This window comes from Convolutriloba macropyga, chromosome 7 (genome assembly GCF_964194025.1).
Source record: "Convolutriloba macropyga chromosome 7, txConMacr16.3, whole genome shotgun sequence".
Lineage (NCBI taxonomy): Eukaryota > Metazoa > Xenacoelomorpha > Acoela > Convolutidae > Convolutriloba > Convolutriloba macropyga.
In genome coordinates, this window is record NC_134474.1 from 31,206,513 (window position 1) to 31,225,401 (window position 18,889).

Sequence of the window (18,889 nt, forward strand, 5' to 3'; positions counted from 1 at the left end):
AAAGTTTTCAATTTCGCAGCACTCTGAAAACATATCTGTCATCTATTATCTCAGCCTTCGTAAGAGCTTTTACATGGTTCAATCGATTAATAGAATAAGTTTATTAATTTTTTTCGGATTGGCTTTCCAAAAGATCACATATGACTCGCACTACTTTACACCTATTCCTATAATCGAGCTTAGATGTTCCTTCTCTTTTACACAAAATGCTTATAACTTTGATGAAAGAATACATTTGCAATGTTTTTGGTTGTTGAAAAGGACTTGTCAGATTTCCCAAAACACTTTTATAACACTACTCACGTGGATAGGGATTGTGAATTTTCTTATCTTGGAAAATTTTCAAAATTTTTGTGCCAATGTTTTTGGTCGCATTGTCACCCTTGTCGATTTCTAAAGGTCATCCTGCAAGATGCTTATCGAGGGAGTTATCTTGCAGAAAACTTGAGAAAAAGACCTTTATTTTGGAGGAATTTTCTCAAAACTGTGGTCATAATCCTCCGAGAGTCTTGCTTGATTTTCTAGGAAAATCGTCAATTTTCGACTAGGGTAGAAGAGATCAATAAGAGTTTAACAAGTCTAGTCCGAGTACTTAAAATTGTGTTTGGGGAAGACCACATTCCATGCTGAATTAACTTAAGTTTTTAAAAATTTTGTATGAACTGATTTGTACGCAATACCATAGCTTTGCTTCGGGAATTTTAATTTCGTTGTTATGCGCAACCAAGTACTTCCAGCAAAGGAAGAGGATTTATAGTTAAAACTATAATCCTAGATAACAATTCCGCAGAATTTTCAAACTGAAGAGAAATCTTACAGTCCTTAAATCGCCATTCTAGGGTTTGTTTGAAAACTCAATTGCATTAACCTTTTGAGAAAGGAATTTACTACCACCAACTTGAACTTGGTAAGTTAGTTCTACAGCAAATTTTTCTGCAGCCAGTGTGAGAAGCTGTCAGCTCAATTTTTATATATATATATATATATATATATATATATATATATATATATATATATATATATCAAGATTAGCACTTTCACAAGATGTAAAATTTGTCGGAGTTATCAGTAACTGATTTTGAAATAAAACAAGGCGGCTCGTTAATGTGCGTTCGCACATGATGTTCCGACCCGAGCTCATCTAAATTTTTGACTTAATTGTCAACCAAATGAAGAAATAACAAAAATAGATGCTTGAGTTAACAATCGTTACACGACCTATCTACTAATTCAAATAAATAATGCCTTGCCTTATTACAGCGCCAATGACATCTGACCTTAAAGAGACTACGAGACAAAAACCAACATAAAAATAGCAAAAACAAAAACTTCACGGCAAAGACTGAATATCTAAATTTAAAAACACATAGTAGCAACGTCAAAAGGCAAAATGCAGTCAGATAAAACCTTAACTACTCAAATTTAATTTGTTCTAAACATAAAGCGGACGGAAAGTTTTCTTAACGAGACTATGTTACGATCAATGAGGTGAAATTCAAAAATTAATCAACATTATAAACCAAGAAATTTCAAAAGTCTTAAAAATCTTTAGCTTTTAACTAAATAATCCATGATAAATTACCAAAAAGTTACTACAAAACACAAAGGCCTTGTCTTTGGGTAGTTTAAGCCTTAGAAACGAACTAAAGATAAACCTTAAAAAATAGAAACGATTTGCGAAAACACAAACTATTGCTACCATTAAAACCATTAGCTATTATCTGAATATTATGTATTTTTTATGCAATTCTTATATCTACTAATTTAGCTGCAGGAATTAAACGGAGAGATTAGATCAAATTATTTGGGCAACATTTGAAAATCATTGGGATCTGTTACTACGCGATTGTTCTAAAAGAAGAGAAAAAGAAGCGCAAAAATGACCACACAAAAAACGTTTATAGAAACGCATATTGTCCAACAAACAAAGCATTGGTGACAAATAATATCAGTAGAAATGTTATTTTTTGAAATACATTGGATGTGACCTCTCTTTGATGAAAATAAGTTACAATTTGACAAAAAGAACAACAAAAACTGAAAAATTTTGAAAAATTTTTGAAAATGTATATCATAAATTTTAAGACTAAAGGCCATAAACTGACTAACTGATTCGGGTAATATTATTTATTCAGTCCTCAGTTAAAAGCCTAAGAGACTTTTCAGCAATTTACGGCTACCTACAAAACAAAAACAGGCAAAAAGAGCAATTTCCAGAAAAAAAATTGAGCGAGAAAACTGTCGAAGGCAATAAAATAAACCTTTTACTAAAAAATTTTCTTTGTTCAATTAAATTTTTTACAACAATGAAATTCTTCTTTTTTATCAATATAGTTTCAAATAGTCAAATATGAAAAAATACATTAGTACCACGAAACTTTTGAGAAAACTTATAGTATCAACGCCATTAGTTTCATTAGCTTTTAACGGAATCCAATAAATATTCTAAATTTTGCCTCCATGGGACAACAAGTTTATTGGCCACTCAAATTTGTTCAATGAGACCTTACAACAAGTTATTGAAGATGAAAACAAAGACAGGCAAAAGCAAAAGTTGATTAGAAAAGTGTCAGAAGAAAATGTCGAAGCAATTTAAACCATAAGTTCTTCTCTGAAAACTTTATATATGATCCGTTGAACGTCTTCGCTAAACCAATGAAAACTATCAGTATTAGGATAATGTGATAAGATTTCAATAGGATCCAAAAATGAAAAGTGGCCGAGAATTTAAAAAAAATTGAAAACTAGTAGCATTGAAGTTTTAAAACTAATAGGTAGAACATAAAACCACTAACCAGAGTTTTTTTGGCTGCATTAGAAATAAAAAGAGATCTTGTATGTACTAAGACTGGCTAACAGTCCACGAAAAAATATTAGGATCGGTTAATTTTCAAAGAAGATAAAAACGCCAACAAAAATGAATTTAGTTTGTAGAAAACAAGTGTGTTCTCTCAAGGTTGAGAGTGACTAACAGTTCACCAAAATTTTAAGATTGGTTAATGTTCATAAAAAAAATTTCGAAAATTTTTTTTTAAACTCTTAACAACCATTAAATTTGATAAATTTCAACGGAAGTCAAAAAAATACGCTCAAATATGCTTCAATAGAAGTAAGGGGATGTTTGTCATGCCTATGTGATTATTAAGAAATCATAACAAGACTTATAAGTCTTATGACTATGAAAAAAACAACAAAATCAGGCAAAAACCAAAAAATTCGGTAGAGAATTGCAAGAAGAAAAAGTCGAAGCCATTTGAAACCATCAGTTTTTCTCCAAAATTTTATCCGTGATCCACTGAACGTTTTTTGAAGCCAATAGGAGCTGACAATAGGATAATGTGATAAGGTTTCAAAAGTAACCAATAATACGGAAATATCCAAAAAAAATTTTAAAACGTTTTGAAATCTTGTGTCATTGAAGTCATATTACTATAAGCTAGAGGATAAAACCACCAGCTAGACCAAATTTGGTTACAGTAGTACGGAAGAGGGTGCTGTCATCAGAGGCTGACTTAAAGTTCACGATAATAAGTTTATGATTGGTTAATGGTCGAAAAAATTTTCGAAATTTTTTTTAAAGTCTTAACAGCCATTAGCTGTCCACTCAAAGCACTAGATGTGTTCACTTAAATAATCTCATTACGGAACATATGGCACCGTTAGTCAATGATTCCATGCCATAAGATTCCAAAAAATTAGTAAAACCTCAAAAAAAATTCAAAATTTCAATTAAAATTACGAAAACTCAGAGCCGAATTTAAAAAAAACATGATCAATTACTTGAAAACGATTTTTTTTATCATTGGGCTTCATTTGACTGTATAGGAGGTCTTTCATTAATGGAACCTCGATATGAATAGTGACTTGTCTCTAAGTGACTTAAAAAAGCAAAAAGTAGAAAAGTTTTATAAAAAAAAGAGCCCTCAAAAAAATTTTTTTTTGGTATTGAAGCTCCCTATGAGACCAGAACTAGTCTTTTTAGAGCCTTTAGTCCATTAGGAACACGAAATTGGTTCGTTTTTGGGCAAGAAATTTAAGTTTGAAATACTATTTTTATAGAAAATATCTTAATTTGAAGAAAAATCACACTAAAAGTGAACAAATATCCCGTTGTTCACACAAAACTTCAATCCTCGATAACTCCTCGAAAAAACGAAAATCAAAAAAATCTTTTTAATTTTGAATTCTACGCTGGTCCAGCTTTTTAATTATACCACTCACATTTCTCTGCGATGAATATATCGGTCGGCCAAAATTGACTGTACAAAAAAAACCCATTTGAGTATATAGTTCCTCCACCCCACAAGTGGGGTCGGAACAACAATTCCAGTGGAAGCAATTTTTATGTTTGCCTATAGCCGTGAAAAGAGTCTTAGGCTTTGAATAAGCAACAATTTTTCGAGACTGGTCAATGCTGCCCCCCCCCCCCCTTCCTCACCACAGCTGTTCTCAATTTTGCGTTGAAAAGACACATGTTTGCGAAAAACGTAAACTTTGAGGCTTTTGTGGACAGCGGTGGCAGAAGCATCAGCTATCTTGAAATTCATCTCTTGAATTTCTGTATTAAAAATTTACGGAATAATTGGTAAATCAAATTTTCTCAAGGACAATCTTATCGCCAAAAACTACTTTGCAATTTGTTCTCGTAATCCGCGACTAATGAAGTGAGGGAGTCGTATACATTTTTTACAAATTACGTTTTCTTTAATTTATGTCTAATCGAGTTTATCGATTAATTTACCGAGTTTGTCACTGTGGTCTACGATTGCTCATATACGTTTTGCAACATAATGGAATAAAAAATATTCCTTATTTTATTATTCCACACGTTCAGTGATGATTAAGAAAACTGGTTAATGTCGCCCCAATTGAGAAAACTGACTATCGAGGTGTAAAAAACAACAGCTGACATTTTTGCTGTTTTCATTGTTTATCGTCATAAGAAGAATCGTTTGTGATAGCTGATGACAACATCAGATTTGTCGAAATCAGCATAGTTTTGTTTTCAATGTAAAATGTCCAAGAAATTAAAATATTAAGAGGAGATCTGGATAGCTCTCCCAAACGTGAGTCTCAGCGCTTTTCAGCGCTGAACCAGCACATTTTAAAAGTAATTTTAATTCAGTTCTTAAACATTGTATATGCAGAATATTTTAATTTGCTTTATGTGCAGTTTCTCTTCATTATGACTATATTGAGGCCATAGAGTCCGCCCAGACTAAACCTATCCTCTATAGTCTGAAAATTACTCATACCCAAAAACAAAGTCTGATCAGACTAAAATCAGACTTTTGTAGCTTATAGCTGTAATTTAGTATAGTGGTATACACACTATTTACACTTGAGCTAGTTTGTAGGCAATTACCCATTTAGATTAGTGGTCACGACTTGCTACTGGAATTAATTATCGCAAGTACCCAGGCGGAAATTCGAATCGCATATAAAGCAAACCTTATTGGCGAGAGCTATGCAGAACAAATTGTTGTAAATGTTGTAAATGAAGTAAATTTTGCTCAAAAAATAGACTGGCCGGTGTAAATTGTGACATGAACAGAGTACTGGGCATCCTTAATAACAGAAGGTCTTTAGACTGATTCAGCGCTGATTGAACAACAACTGCGTTTCTTTCGGCCACTTAGTTGTGGCAATTATTGATGCTCAATATAATTAATGGGGTTGTTTAGGTTTTTTTTAGCTGAAGCAATTTCCTTACTTGTACTTTTGACTTTTGTTTTCGAACATTGACTTCTGTTTTTCAAAAATTGACTTCTGTTTTCGGACATTGAAAGTTAACAGTAGCTTATATATTTATACAAAATGAGGAGTTGGGGCTACTGCTTGTAATGTTGAAAATCAAAAGGTAGGTCATTTTTGGAATTTTTCCTCCCACAACACTTTTCTATACCAATTACAGAACCCGCAACCTTTCTACAACACCGCCTATCTAACACTCCCACGGACCCCACCTACCTAACTAACCACCACCCCTGCCCATTTACGTACTACCCCCCCCCCCCCCCCCCCACAGACAAACACACACAGACACACACACACCCACACACACCCACCTACCTAACTCCCTCGCCCCCAAATCTATCCTAGCCCATATATCTAACCTCCCACTTGTTACATTCAACCTCCTCATCACCAATCAACACCCTCGAACTAAAAAAAGTGTCTGCTTTTTTCAAAACACTATAGTTCCCTTAGGCATATATTCTTTCTCTTGGCTGGTTCCGATATAGATATAACTCAGGTTCCTTCTCATTGATATTTTTGATTGAACGATTATATAGCACAACTCTTTGAGTCGTTTCCGCTATTTTAGCCGCTGAGTTTCTATTTCACAACGCTTATGTTTCGTCAACTGTTGAACAAATTTAAAAACCAATTTACTAAGTCTGAGACCATCAAAATGGCTGTTTGTGCATATTACAATTACAACAAAGCAAAAACCGCAATTTTAAGTTTTTCAAACAATCGATTTTTACGTTTGTCATTAAGAGAATATGACGCTTTATGCGTTTAAAACCGACAAAAACAACAAAAAACATAAAGGTTTTGATCGGCTATCACTAAGATAAAGGGGCAGAAAATTGTATGAAAGGGAACAAAAATTTAAACGCGGGCTCAAATTTACCACTTTGGGATTTTTGTTCTCCTTTGATTATTGATTCTAATTATTGGAGCGTTGGTTACCTGCGTTGTTTTCAAAATTACGAGCGAATTGTTAATGTTGACCTAAAACATAAGAAGTTGTTTAGAGAAAAGCGGCAAAAAGAACCGAAAATCTCAAGGAGAACAACAACCCAATGCATATCGAAATCTCAAGGTTAAATGACTGAGATGAAAATCAAAACCCAAGAAAACACAACTTTGTTTTTTAGCAATAAATTTGTCTAACTGTGGAAAATTTCCTGTTTTCTGTTTTTTGAACCGTAAAAAGTCCCAAGAACTGATAAGTAACAAACAAAACAGATAAAATGACAATTTTACTATTGAAAAATTAGTTGATAAAAGCTGCTTTTTCCTATGCTTGAAAAAACTTTTTGTGCTTAAGAAAACTGCTTTTTTAAAATGATATGCCTCAAATTTGATTTTCTGATTCAGACAATAAATGCAAAGAAGAAGTGCTGTCGGCTTGCCTTAAATACGTTTTAAATTATAGGCGTTTTAAATAAATGACGACTATGAGGAACCTGATAACAATTTTTCTCAGACATTTTGATTAACCAGCTGTATTTTTTCAACGTGAACATCTCAACGTTTTCTAGCTCGTTTTACCTCAAAAAAATGTGGAGGACAAGTAAGTTTTACAAAATAATTGAATAAACATTTTTACTTATTTTAAAATTCCACACTTTCAGTGATGATTAATACAACTGGTTAATGTCGCCCAATTTGAGAAAATTGACTGTCGCGATGTAAAAAGCAACAAAATCTTCGGTATTTTCATTGTTTATCCTCACAAGAAGAATCGTTGTGATAGCTGATGACAATATCAGATTGGGCGAAATCAGCATCGTTTTGTTTTCAATGTAAAATGTCCAAGAACTTAAAATATTAAGAGGATATACGGATAACTCCAACAGACGTGAGTCTCAGATCTTTACAGTTTTAATCCAGCACATTTCAAGAGTAGTTTTAATTCAGTTCTGAAACATCGTATCGCCAGAATAATTGAAGTTGCTTGATGTGCAGTTTTTCCTCATTCTGATTATATTGAGGTCACAGAGGCGCCCGGGCTAAACTTATTCTCTACTCATATCAGACCCCAAATTTTAGTCTGAGCAGACCAAATTCAATCTTTTGTAGCATTTAACAGTTATTTATATATTAGTATACACACTATTTATATTTGAGCTAGTTTATAGGCAATTACCCGTTTAGATTAGTAATTTCCACTTGATATAGGAATTAACTGTCAAAACTAACCACGCGGAAGCGAATCGCATATAAAGCAAACATCATTGGCCGGAAATAAGCAGAACATATTGTTTTTCAAAAAAAACAATTTGTCCAAAAATGACACTGGCCTGTGTAAATAATAACATGAACAGAGTACTGAGTATCCTTAATAACAGAAGGTCTTTAGACTGATTCAGCGCTGATTGAACGACAAATACTTTTTTTGGCTACTTAGTTGTGGCAATTTTTGATGTTCGATATAATTGATTGGGTTCTACATGTTTTTTAGCTGAAGCAAGTTTGAACATTACTTGTACATTTGACTTTTGTTTTCGAACATTGACTTTCGTTTTACAAAAAATTGAATTCTGTTTTCGGACAATGAGGTTTAACAGTAGCTTATATATTTATACATAGTGAGGTGTTGGGGGCTACTGCTTGTAATGTTGCAAATCAAAAGGTAAGTCATTTTTGGAATTTTTCCTCCCATAACAGTTTTCTATCACAATTACAGAACCCGCAACCTATCTACACCACCACCTATCTAACACCCCACGGACCCCAACTACCTCTTCGCACCTAACCAAACTAACCATCACCCCTGCCATTTACCTACTACCCCCCCCCCCCCCGACACAAACACACACACACACACACACACAAACACACCTACCTTGCTCCCTCGCCCCCCAAACCTATCCTAGCCCATCTATCTAACCTCCCCCTTGTTACCTTCCCCCTCCTGATCATCAACCCATACCCTCAAGCTAAAAAATGTGACTGCTTTTTTCAAAACACTATAGTTCTTTTAGGCATATATTTTTTCTCCTGGCTGGTCCCGATATAGATATAACGCCGGTTCCTTCTCTTTGATATTTTTGATTGAACGATTATATAGCACAACTCTTTGAGTCGTTTCCGCTATTTTAGCCGCTAAGTTTCTATTTCACAACCCTTATATATCGATTTTTACGTTTGTCATCAAGAGAATATAACGCTTTATGGGTTTGAAACCGATAAAAAAACTACATAAAACATAAAGGTTTTGATCGGCTATCACTAAGGTAAAGGGTCAGAAAATTGTTTGAAAGGGAACAAAAAATTTAAACGCGGGCACAGATTTACCGCCTTGAGATTTTTGTCCTCCTTTATTTATTGATTCTATTTATTGGGGATTCAGTTGCCTGCGTTGTTTTTAAAAATACGAGCTAACTGTTTATGTTGATCTTAAACCTAAGAATTGTTTAGAGAAAGTAGGCAAAATGAACGATCTAAAAGAAATGACCTTGTGTGTGATAACTCTTAGATTCTTTTTCCAATGACAGATAAGACATATACCAAGATTTAATTAGCGCTTGATCTGATAAATGATGGCTTAATTGGCACTATTTCAATCATCTAAGTAAATAGCGTTGCCTATAATCGTAATTAATACCATTCAGTTGCAAAACAATAAACTTCCATTCAAAGAAGTTTTGAAATTTAATGAACATGAATTAACGTTACTACGAATGTAATGTCACAATTTCAAAGTGAACTGGACGCCCTGGTGATAGATCTGAAGAGATTCATCTTTTTAAAAAGACACAATTTTAGATTTAATTTTTGGTCCCTTATGAGAAACTGCAAAGTTTTCAAAAATCTCAAGGGAGCAACAACCCAATGCATATCAAAATCACAAACTTAAATGGCTGAGAAGAGAATCAAAACCTGAGAAATTTATATATTAGTATACACACTATTTATACTTCAGTTAGTTTGTAGGCAATTACCAATTTAGATTAGTGTTCACGACTAGCTACGGGAATTAATTGTCAAAAGTACCCACTCGGAAGTTTGAATCGCATATAAAGCATACCTTATTGGCGGGACTTAAGCAGAACATATTGTTTTTTATGAAAAACATTTTGCTCAAAAATGACACTGGCCAGTGTAAATTGCGACAAGGACAGAGTACTTGGCATCCTTAATAACAGAAGGCCTTTAGACTGATTCAGCGCTGATTGATTGACAAATATTGTCTCAATTATTGATGCTCAATATAATTAATGGGGTTCTACAGGTTTTTTAGCTGAAGCAATTCTGATCATTACTTTTTTTAGAAGTTTTTAGAAAAATGACTTTTGTTTTCGCACATGGATTTCTAACAGTAGCTTATATATTTATACATTGTGAGGTGTTGGGGGTTACTGCTTGTAATGTTGAAAATCAAAAGGTAGGTTATTTTTTGAAATTTTCTTCCAATAACAGTTTTCTGTCCCTACTGCAGAACCCGCAACCTACCAATCTGACCCCCTCCCCAACGGACCCCACCTACCTCCCCACACCTACTTAACTAACCATCATCTCCCCCACCCATGTACCTCCCTCGCTCCCCCAATCAACCCTAGCTCATCTATCTAACACCCTTTTTTACCTTCCCCCTCCTCATTGCCAACCCACACCCTAAAACTAAAAAATGTGTCTGCTTTTTCAAAACACTATAGTTCCCTTAGGCATATATTCCTTCTCTTGGCTGGTTCCGATATAGATATAACACCGGTTCCTTCTCTTTGATATTTCTGATTTAAAAATTATTTGGCACGACTCTTCGAGTTCTTTCCGGTTTTTAAGCCGCTATTGCGCAAAGCTTTTCTTTCCTTAACTGTTAAATAAAATTCAATAATCGATTTACTAAGCTTGAGACCAGCAAAATGTCTGGTTGTGCATATTACAATTACAAAAAAAAGCAAAAACCGCAATTTTAAGTTTATCAAACGATCGACTTTTTTGTTTGTCATCAAGAGAAAGTGACGACGTATGCGTTTGAAACCGATAAAACGACAAAAAACATAAAGGTTTTGATCGGCTATCACTAACTTAAAGGGGCAGAAAATTTTCTTGTGTTTGAAAAGGAACAAAAATTTAAACGCGGGAACAAAATTACCACCTTGAGATTTTTGTCCTCCTTTGATTATAGATTCTAATTATTGGAGCGTCGGTTACCTGCGTTGTTTTCAAAATTACGAGTTAACTGTAATTGTTGATCTAAAACATTAGAAGTTGTTTAGAGAAAAGCGCCAAAATGAACAGAAAATCTCCAGGGGAACAACAACCCAATGCAAATCAAAATCTCAGGGTTAATTGACTGAGATGAAAATCAAAACCTGAGAAAACCCAACTTCAATTTTTTCAGAAATAAATTCGAATAAGTTTTAGAAAATTTCCTGTTTTCTGTTTTTTGAACCGTAAAAGGTCCCATGAACTGATAAGTAACAAACAAAACAGATAAAAATTTAGCTTCACTAATGACAAATTAGTTCATAACTTTTGCATTTTCCTGAGCTTGAAGAGACCTTTTGTGCTTAAGAAAACTGCTTTTTTGGAATGATATGCCTCGAAGTTTATTTTTCTGATTCAGACACACAATGCAAAGAAAAAAATGCTGTCGGCCTTCTTTAAATACATTTTAATTTTCAGTTTCTCAAATAAATGACGACTATGAGGAACCTGATTGCAACTTTTATATCAAGGATTTTGGTTAACTAGCTATATCTTTTCATCGTGAACATAATGTTTTCTAGCTTGTTTTACCTCAAAAATAATATGAATCACAAGGGCAAATTTTTCTGGTTAACTAAAAGCTTAAAGGAAATAATAAATTGAAAGATTTAGATTCTGCTAAATCGATTCAATTAGCATCATAAGCACAAGCATTGTGTTCAAGAAACTCTTTTTGTTTATTAAAATTTTTTATAAAAAAATAATGATCAATAAAATGAACACGACGCAAAAAAAAACAATTAAACCAATGTTGTGACATCATTACATTCTAAAAAGTGGCCTAATTTTCACTCATAGAACATCAACATAACAAATTGATTTTTTTTCGGTATTTATGCCCAACAATGCCTCCAATGAGTCCTATATTGGTTGCAGAGTGATAAAAATTAATATCAATAACCGATTTTATAAAAAAAAATGAAGCAACTCTTTAAGGCTTTCCTTTTTTCCAAGTTTGTAGAATAAAGTTGCCTTTTATTGCAATTAGATTACATTATTATTATGATTACATTATTTTTCATGAGATTGTTAATGTGATTATATTTCATTGAACAAATTTTAACATAATTTTTGCCAAATAATGTATTTTGTAACGAGTTTTTGGTTTAATCCTTATTCATATCAATTAAAAGCAATGCATTCAGAAGCTTAACTCATAGATTATGTTTCAAAATTGTTTGTAGATATGCTTTTTTGGGACTATTTTGTCTGGGACTATTTTGTCTGGGACTGTTTTGTCCGGACACGTATTACATTAGATTTTTTATGAAGTTGATGTCATAAGCCCTTAATCTAAACAAACAATCCTTGCAAGTTAAAATTGATTCAATTGTTAATTAACAAAATAATAAAACTGAGCAAAACTTCTCAAATAACTCTTCAACTTACTGTTGAGGTGTAAGACAGGTTAATAATTTAATCGCAAAATTTCTTTGCAGACATTTTTTTAATGATTTTTCTGCCACAAAGTAGAACTCGAAAACAAAAAAAATATGAAGTATTACCTAACCCCATTTTCTTTCGTCAAGAAAAATAGTTAAAATTCTGTTGTGCATAACAGTCTGCGAGTATTATTACAGTCAAAAACTATTTAATTTTTAATTATCTTGCGTAGCATTACCACTGGATGTATACAGAATTTATTTGAAGCCGTTTTTTGAAAGGAATTTTTTCGACATATTAAGCATCTCTATTTATCAGCAATAGCAGTTGAAAAAGAACTCTCCCAATTGAATACAAAGAGTAATCTGAATTGCTCTTCACCTCTGCAAAAACTAAGAAATAAACTTTAAAACATTTTTCCCATACCTTTTTTTTCCCATATCATTTAACAATTAGATATCAAACACTTCAGTAAATGCTTTTTTGGAAACTCTTTTTAAAAGAATTAAACTAAAGAACTAGCACTATAAATTGGGCACTTTCGACATTATCAGTAAAAAATTGACTATAATCGCGTTTACATTTTGCTGAAATAAAAAATTCGACGCTGCTCTCATAGAAGTGGCTGTACTTGATCCGCGCCTATTTAAACTAATTTTTAAAACTAATTTCTTATACTAATTTTTTAAACTATTTTTAAGCAACTTCATCAACTGGTAGTAAAAGTGTATAGCGATGTTTTCCTAAACTACGTATTACGTCATCGCAAAACATGTTTTGCATAAAACTACTTGAGGTCATACTTGAGGTTAAGAACCAGCATGAAAAAATAATTTGTGTCAAAATTACAAGCGTCTATGTTGTGGCTAGAACTATACACCTTAGCATTTTTTCCCTTATCCATAGCTTTATAGTCATTGGTCACTGCAAGCCAAATGTGCTAAATTTTATCATTCTTAAGTTCTTTTGAGCAATTTCAGGCTTCAAGGCTTTATAGAGTGTAATTCTGTTCAGGTGTTACTGACCTTCAAAGTCTTTATCGCAACACTTTCCTCTCATTCATTGGAAACTCTTTTGAAATAAATGTTTTCTCAATTTTGCTGCCCGGATTACTTACTTATCCGCTTAATGAAAATTTTATCTGAAGTATTTTCGAGTGGTAAAACGATAGCGGCGCGGTATTATTTTTTCGGAGTCCGCGGCTGTGAACAGACTGAGATCAATGGCGCATAAACAACTTTTTGTTTTGTACTTGATCAGAAACGCCTTTATTCACACCGGGCCTAAGAGCTCTCCACAACCAGGTGAAGTTGCGGGTAGCAAATAATAAATCAATGCAGCAACATTTTGATTGCATTCTAAACAATTCACACCGCAGTTCCCCCATTGCTTATTCCTGTTGTTTCAATTTACTTTTCACGCATTTTTCTCTTTCTTCACCGCTTGTTCACACACGCATGCATGCATGCATGTAGCGAGAAAAAACAACTGGAAAAGACAAATTTGATGAACTTCTTTCTTTCATTCTCTCGCTTTTCCTGGACTGAGTTAAAAATAAAATGTAACAAAAGAGGAGAGAAGGAAAAGTTTTCTCTGGTCATTTTATTCAGAGCATAAAAAGCTTTAAACTTCCATAAAAATATCTATTTAGCATTTATTTATCCCAGCGACCTGGTTCTTGTTATTAAGCAACTTTTATTTTTTTTTACTTTCCCCAATTCTTATCTTGAACCTTTTTCTCTGCTTTTCTACTTTCCTTTCTTGCAACTGGCTTTGATGAATAGCCGAGTTGATGTGAATTGTTAGTTAGTTACTACTTGGTAACAAAATGGGAAATTTGGTGCTTGTATTTGAAATATTTTCAGCCTATCTTTGAAAAACGAAGTGTCTTTCCAACAGGAGACATAAAAAGCCCTGGAGGGAATTATTTATCAACGTATTTGTTTAGTTATTACGTTACAAACAAATAACTTCTACCGTATTCTCATTTCGGTGTGTTGGGGAAAGAAGGAAAAATAACAAATTAAACTTGAGAAAAAAAGGGATAAGTCCGAGTTAGTTCATTACGGAAGACAGTGTTAAGGGTTTATGATGTGACTTTATTACATCAACTTTTTCGTAGTCTCTTTTTTGATTTGGCTTTTGTCTTTCTGTTAGATTACTATATCGAATTTGCTACGCGGTTCACCGTTACAGGTAAGCAATTTCGCAGCAATGTTCGAAAATGCATAAAGAACGAAGGAAAACTATTCAATTATTCAAACGCTGTGACAGATTTTTTCACACTGAGAATAGTGCCATAGCCGAGACCCGATGACAATACTACAAGATCTTGCAAAAACAACATTGTGTTTCAAATAGATTGATGATACACGAAGAACCAAAATTTTTATGAACATAAATATTTCGAAAGCAAAAATGCAAATAAGGAGCAGCACAGATTTCTACGGATAACAATCAGAAATCCAAAAATATTAAATCTATCACCATTTTACTCGCATTTCGATATGGAATTTTTGGAGTCAAATATCGTAAGCATAAGTTTTTTAAAAATCTAATTCCTTTTCTTAAAATCTCCAACAAGGAAATATCGAAACATTCAATCACATTACGAGTGTCTACAGGTACCAAATTTCGCGAGTAAATTTATTTTTAATTGTAACCAAAATTCTCTTTTCTTATCTTAATACATTGGACGTGTGAAACGTACTTATAAACATCGAGGATGAAAAAGCAGTGCACTAAATTGATTGAAATTCTGGTAGCTGTTTTCCTCTTTTGAACTCGAAGTTGAAAAGTGGAACCGAACCTACTTTCCGCGGCAAAAACATTTTATGAAAGCTCATTGTGCAAAAAGTGTCGTAATTGGTTTTCAGTTAATTTGAGAGCGCATATTGAGTTCTCAAGAAGTGGATGCAAAACTCACTTGAAAAAGGCGCCGAATTTGCCTTCAAAAGAATTGGCTCGAAATAATACTCCACATCACAATGTAGCGCTAAATAATTGCATATTAATTAGAATATTAAATCGGCAATTTAATTGCTGTATAATGCCTCATTTTAGTACTGAGAAAAGTGTCTTAGTCAAAAGAATTAGTAGAGTCTTAGTACATTTTGAGTTATAGATATAGTAATTAGATGAAATTTTAATTTGATTGAAAGCGATCATGTAAATGAGGAAAACACTTCCTCTTTTGTTACTTAAAAGTGTGTACTGGAATCCAAAATATAATATTTCATGCTCTCTTTCCAGAAAATACTTCCATTTAAGGTTTGGCGAGCTTATCCTAATTGAACATATAAATTTGACTTCAAAAAAAAGAATGACAACTTTGTAAAAAGCAATTACCGCCAAACATAACTACAAATAACATTAGTCTGGAAGTACTTTTCATTTCAGTTTATTCAATTGCCGTGTGCGAACTACATGCACATAAATTAAGCGCTTTCTACATTGGGCGTCCAAAAGAAAAGAGGAAATGTCAGCCAGATTCTTTGTAACTAGTTTTGGTTTTGTTTCCGGTAAAAACCAGTAGTGCATTAACTTGGTTTTGATAAACGCTCGTATTACTCTCCGATAATTTTTTTTTCGTTATTTACTAGTTTTATTTTGAAATAGTATAGTGTTGAATTATTAATTTCTGTCTCCACATGTGCAAAAAATATTAATTGCAATCAGCAATATATGCTATTAGTTGGAATTGAAAAAGAGCAACCCATTACAACAGACCACCAATAGATCCATTTTGCCTGTATAAAAAAATTGTTGCATAGAACCGAAACAACGATATCTTAATGCAATGCATATAATCCCCTACAGTTTGAAAACTAAGTGAAATGATGAAAAATTTAATTCTTTTGTGAAAATTGCTTGCGAAATGTTTTGTTAGAAAAGGACCTTGCCTAATTGAAACTGACCAATTTGAATTGTCTCAATTGACTCTTAGAGGTTGGACCAATAAAAATGGACCGTTTTCCAACAATAATTTTACGATGCTGTCCTTTCAGTTTGACTTTAGCGAAATCTACCTGTGACTGTAAAGCAGAAAGGAAATGAAAAAACTCTTTTAAATAAATTTTTTATTTCCCGTGTAAATCTGTCAGGTTTATACTATATGTTATAATTTTATAGCTCCTCGGTGCATCAATTGCTAAGACTTTAAAACTGGATGAAATTTGGTCCAATTCCAGATTTAAACTTTTTCATTATGATCCGCTGCTCTGAAAATATTCGAGAACAACAATCTAGCCAAAAAAATGTCTACCAGAATGAGATAAAATGTTTTATTTGAAATTTATTTGTTGCTTTTACTTTAAAAAATATTTGTTGAAAAAACAATGCATTTTTCAGCTTTGCCGCTTTTTAATCTCTTTTGTTAATGTGTAGCTCAGCAAACAGGGATCGCATCCTCTTAAGACATATTTTATATGTTATGAACGGCGTTGAATTGAAGGTGAATTTGGACACTTCTAACGTTTTCAGCGAATAGTTTTCAATTCTAACGGCTTAAACATCGTTTTCTCGCCAAAACTCATTAAATTCTTGATGATTGTGAGTCTTTGTTGTTGTTTTTGCAGTCGCATGATAAATTCTGGACATTGAAATGTCTTAAAGGCTTCTTAGGGAGCTATAGTTAAAACTATTTGATGATTTCGTTTAATAGCTTTTGGTTTTCAGCAAATTGTTTTCAAAAATGCTTCCGTTTTTTAACTTCGCCCCTAATGGTCTTTTGTCTTCTTGTTACCTAGTTTTATTAATGACAGGTTCCATATGTTTTTGATTGAAATATTGATTAATGTGTTTAGCATTGGTTTTATCTGATGCTATTGTGACTTTGTTAACATGTCTTTAAAAAAAAGAGAGAAAGTTTTTGTCGTAATTAGAATTTAATGTTGATAATTGAATTGTGGTTTGTTTTCTCTTGTAGTCTCAATAATGGGAAGTGTTATCGGTTTTCCAATGCATCTTTTCTTAATTCGACTAGTGGTTTGCGTTTAAAGCCAAATTGTTTTTCTCATACACCAATTATTTTCAAACAACATCTGAATTTTTGAAAGTTTTCTGTCTTTCCTCATTTGATAGACAATTTAGCCAAAATTGTGGGTAAGTAGGGCCGAAATTTTAAGCGGGGACCCGTATTGCCAAGCTTCATTGTTTCTCTGATAAACTGGGATTAATTACTGTGCTTGCAACAGCTAGCCAGATGAATTCATGCAAAAAAAACATTATACCTTACCAAAATGTTTTTTTTTTAATTTTTGCCACATCATACAAACTAACTAGTTAGATGCAATTACTGCTAGTTCGTTGAAAAAAAAACATTCAAAATATTTTTATTACCATGGCTCGCTATACCCGTACCACATTGAATGAACCGCATAACTTAAGTGCTACATGCTTGCCAGGTACGTCATAGAATTAAAAAGACTTTTGTCATTTATAAGAGAAACGATGCCAACAAGTCAACCCAGGCAAATTTTATGCAATACATTAAACTGCGACTTTGAAAAAGGTCACAGACCTCGTTTCAGGGACCAATTAAAGCTAATGGAATGGCAAAGGACGTCAATAGTGATTAATGGCTGTTTTGAATCGGTAGAATCTGGAAGTTTTATGTTCTACACAAGTCTAGTGACCTAAAACATCTTGATGCGCACTAACAACATCGTTAAAAATAAATAGAAACACTAACAAGGTTCTAAGTTTTAATACTCATAAGATCAACATTTTTGGTATAAATAGAGATACATCGATTTAACAATAGTAATTTGTCGGCATGTGGAGATTGAAAGGATTTTTTCTCTCGATTGGTTTATTTAAAAAAACTGCCGTCATTATATTGCAAATGAGTTTGTGCACAATTGCACGTGTTAGTGCATAAAAAGTAAACAAAATGCGATAGAATTTTTAAGTGAGGAGTTCGAATGAACCTTTTACGCCAGTAAAATAGAAAAGATAGCAGTATAATATTACATGCTCCTCGAATAGTAACGAATAGTTTTTAAAGTTTAATTTTAGTATCAAGCAAATCAGAAATTTTATCAGTTGATTCAGATGACACTTGTCACAACGACTTGCAGTATCTGTTCATATTTTCCTCAAAAATCGAATTTTTAGACTAAGATGATTCAAAATTCACATTTTTCCAGCATCTGTCGCCTATCGAAAGTATTGGGTCGAAAACATATTAGAAGTCAAGTTGATGTTGAAAAAGAATAAAAAGAAATGCATAGATGACGATTTAGATTTATCGAATAAGAAATACATCCAAAAGCAGCTGATTGTTTACAAAAATCAATAATTTCTCAGTGACAATATCGCAAGCTAGCTTGTTTTTCTAAGAACGATGACCTCAATTGGAACAATGTGTAAAATTGTGAAAGTGCGTGCGGTAGCTTTTGACTTAACGGAGGACACCACCAGAAGTTTTTGTAATTGAAACATGCATCAAAGCGTTGTATTTCCCTAAAGTAATAGAGCAAGAATGGTAAACGAAGTTTATCAGTTCATCAGATTAAAAATAGACCTATTGGTTAAACGATTGCAGCAAATCTCA

The 18,889-nt window shown here is 33.0% G+C and overlaps 1 protein-coding gene across 4 annotated transcripts in view; it reads left to right on the top strand.

The window, feature by feature from the left end:
- LOC142342205 (uncharacterized) overlaps positions 1-18,889 on the top strand; it is a 117,008-nt gene that overhangs the window by 82,805 nt on the left and 15,314 nt on the right. The window contains exon 1 of one of the 4 annotated variants that reach the window (XM_075393450.1): positions 13,534-14,529. The exons of the other annotated variants lie outside the window; for them this stretch is intronic. The gene's annotated coding sequence lies outside the window, so the exon portion shown is untranslated. Of the gene's footprint in view, positions 1-13,533; positions 14,530-18,889 lie in introns of those variants that run through there. 4 annotated transcript variants of the gene reach the window in all.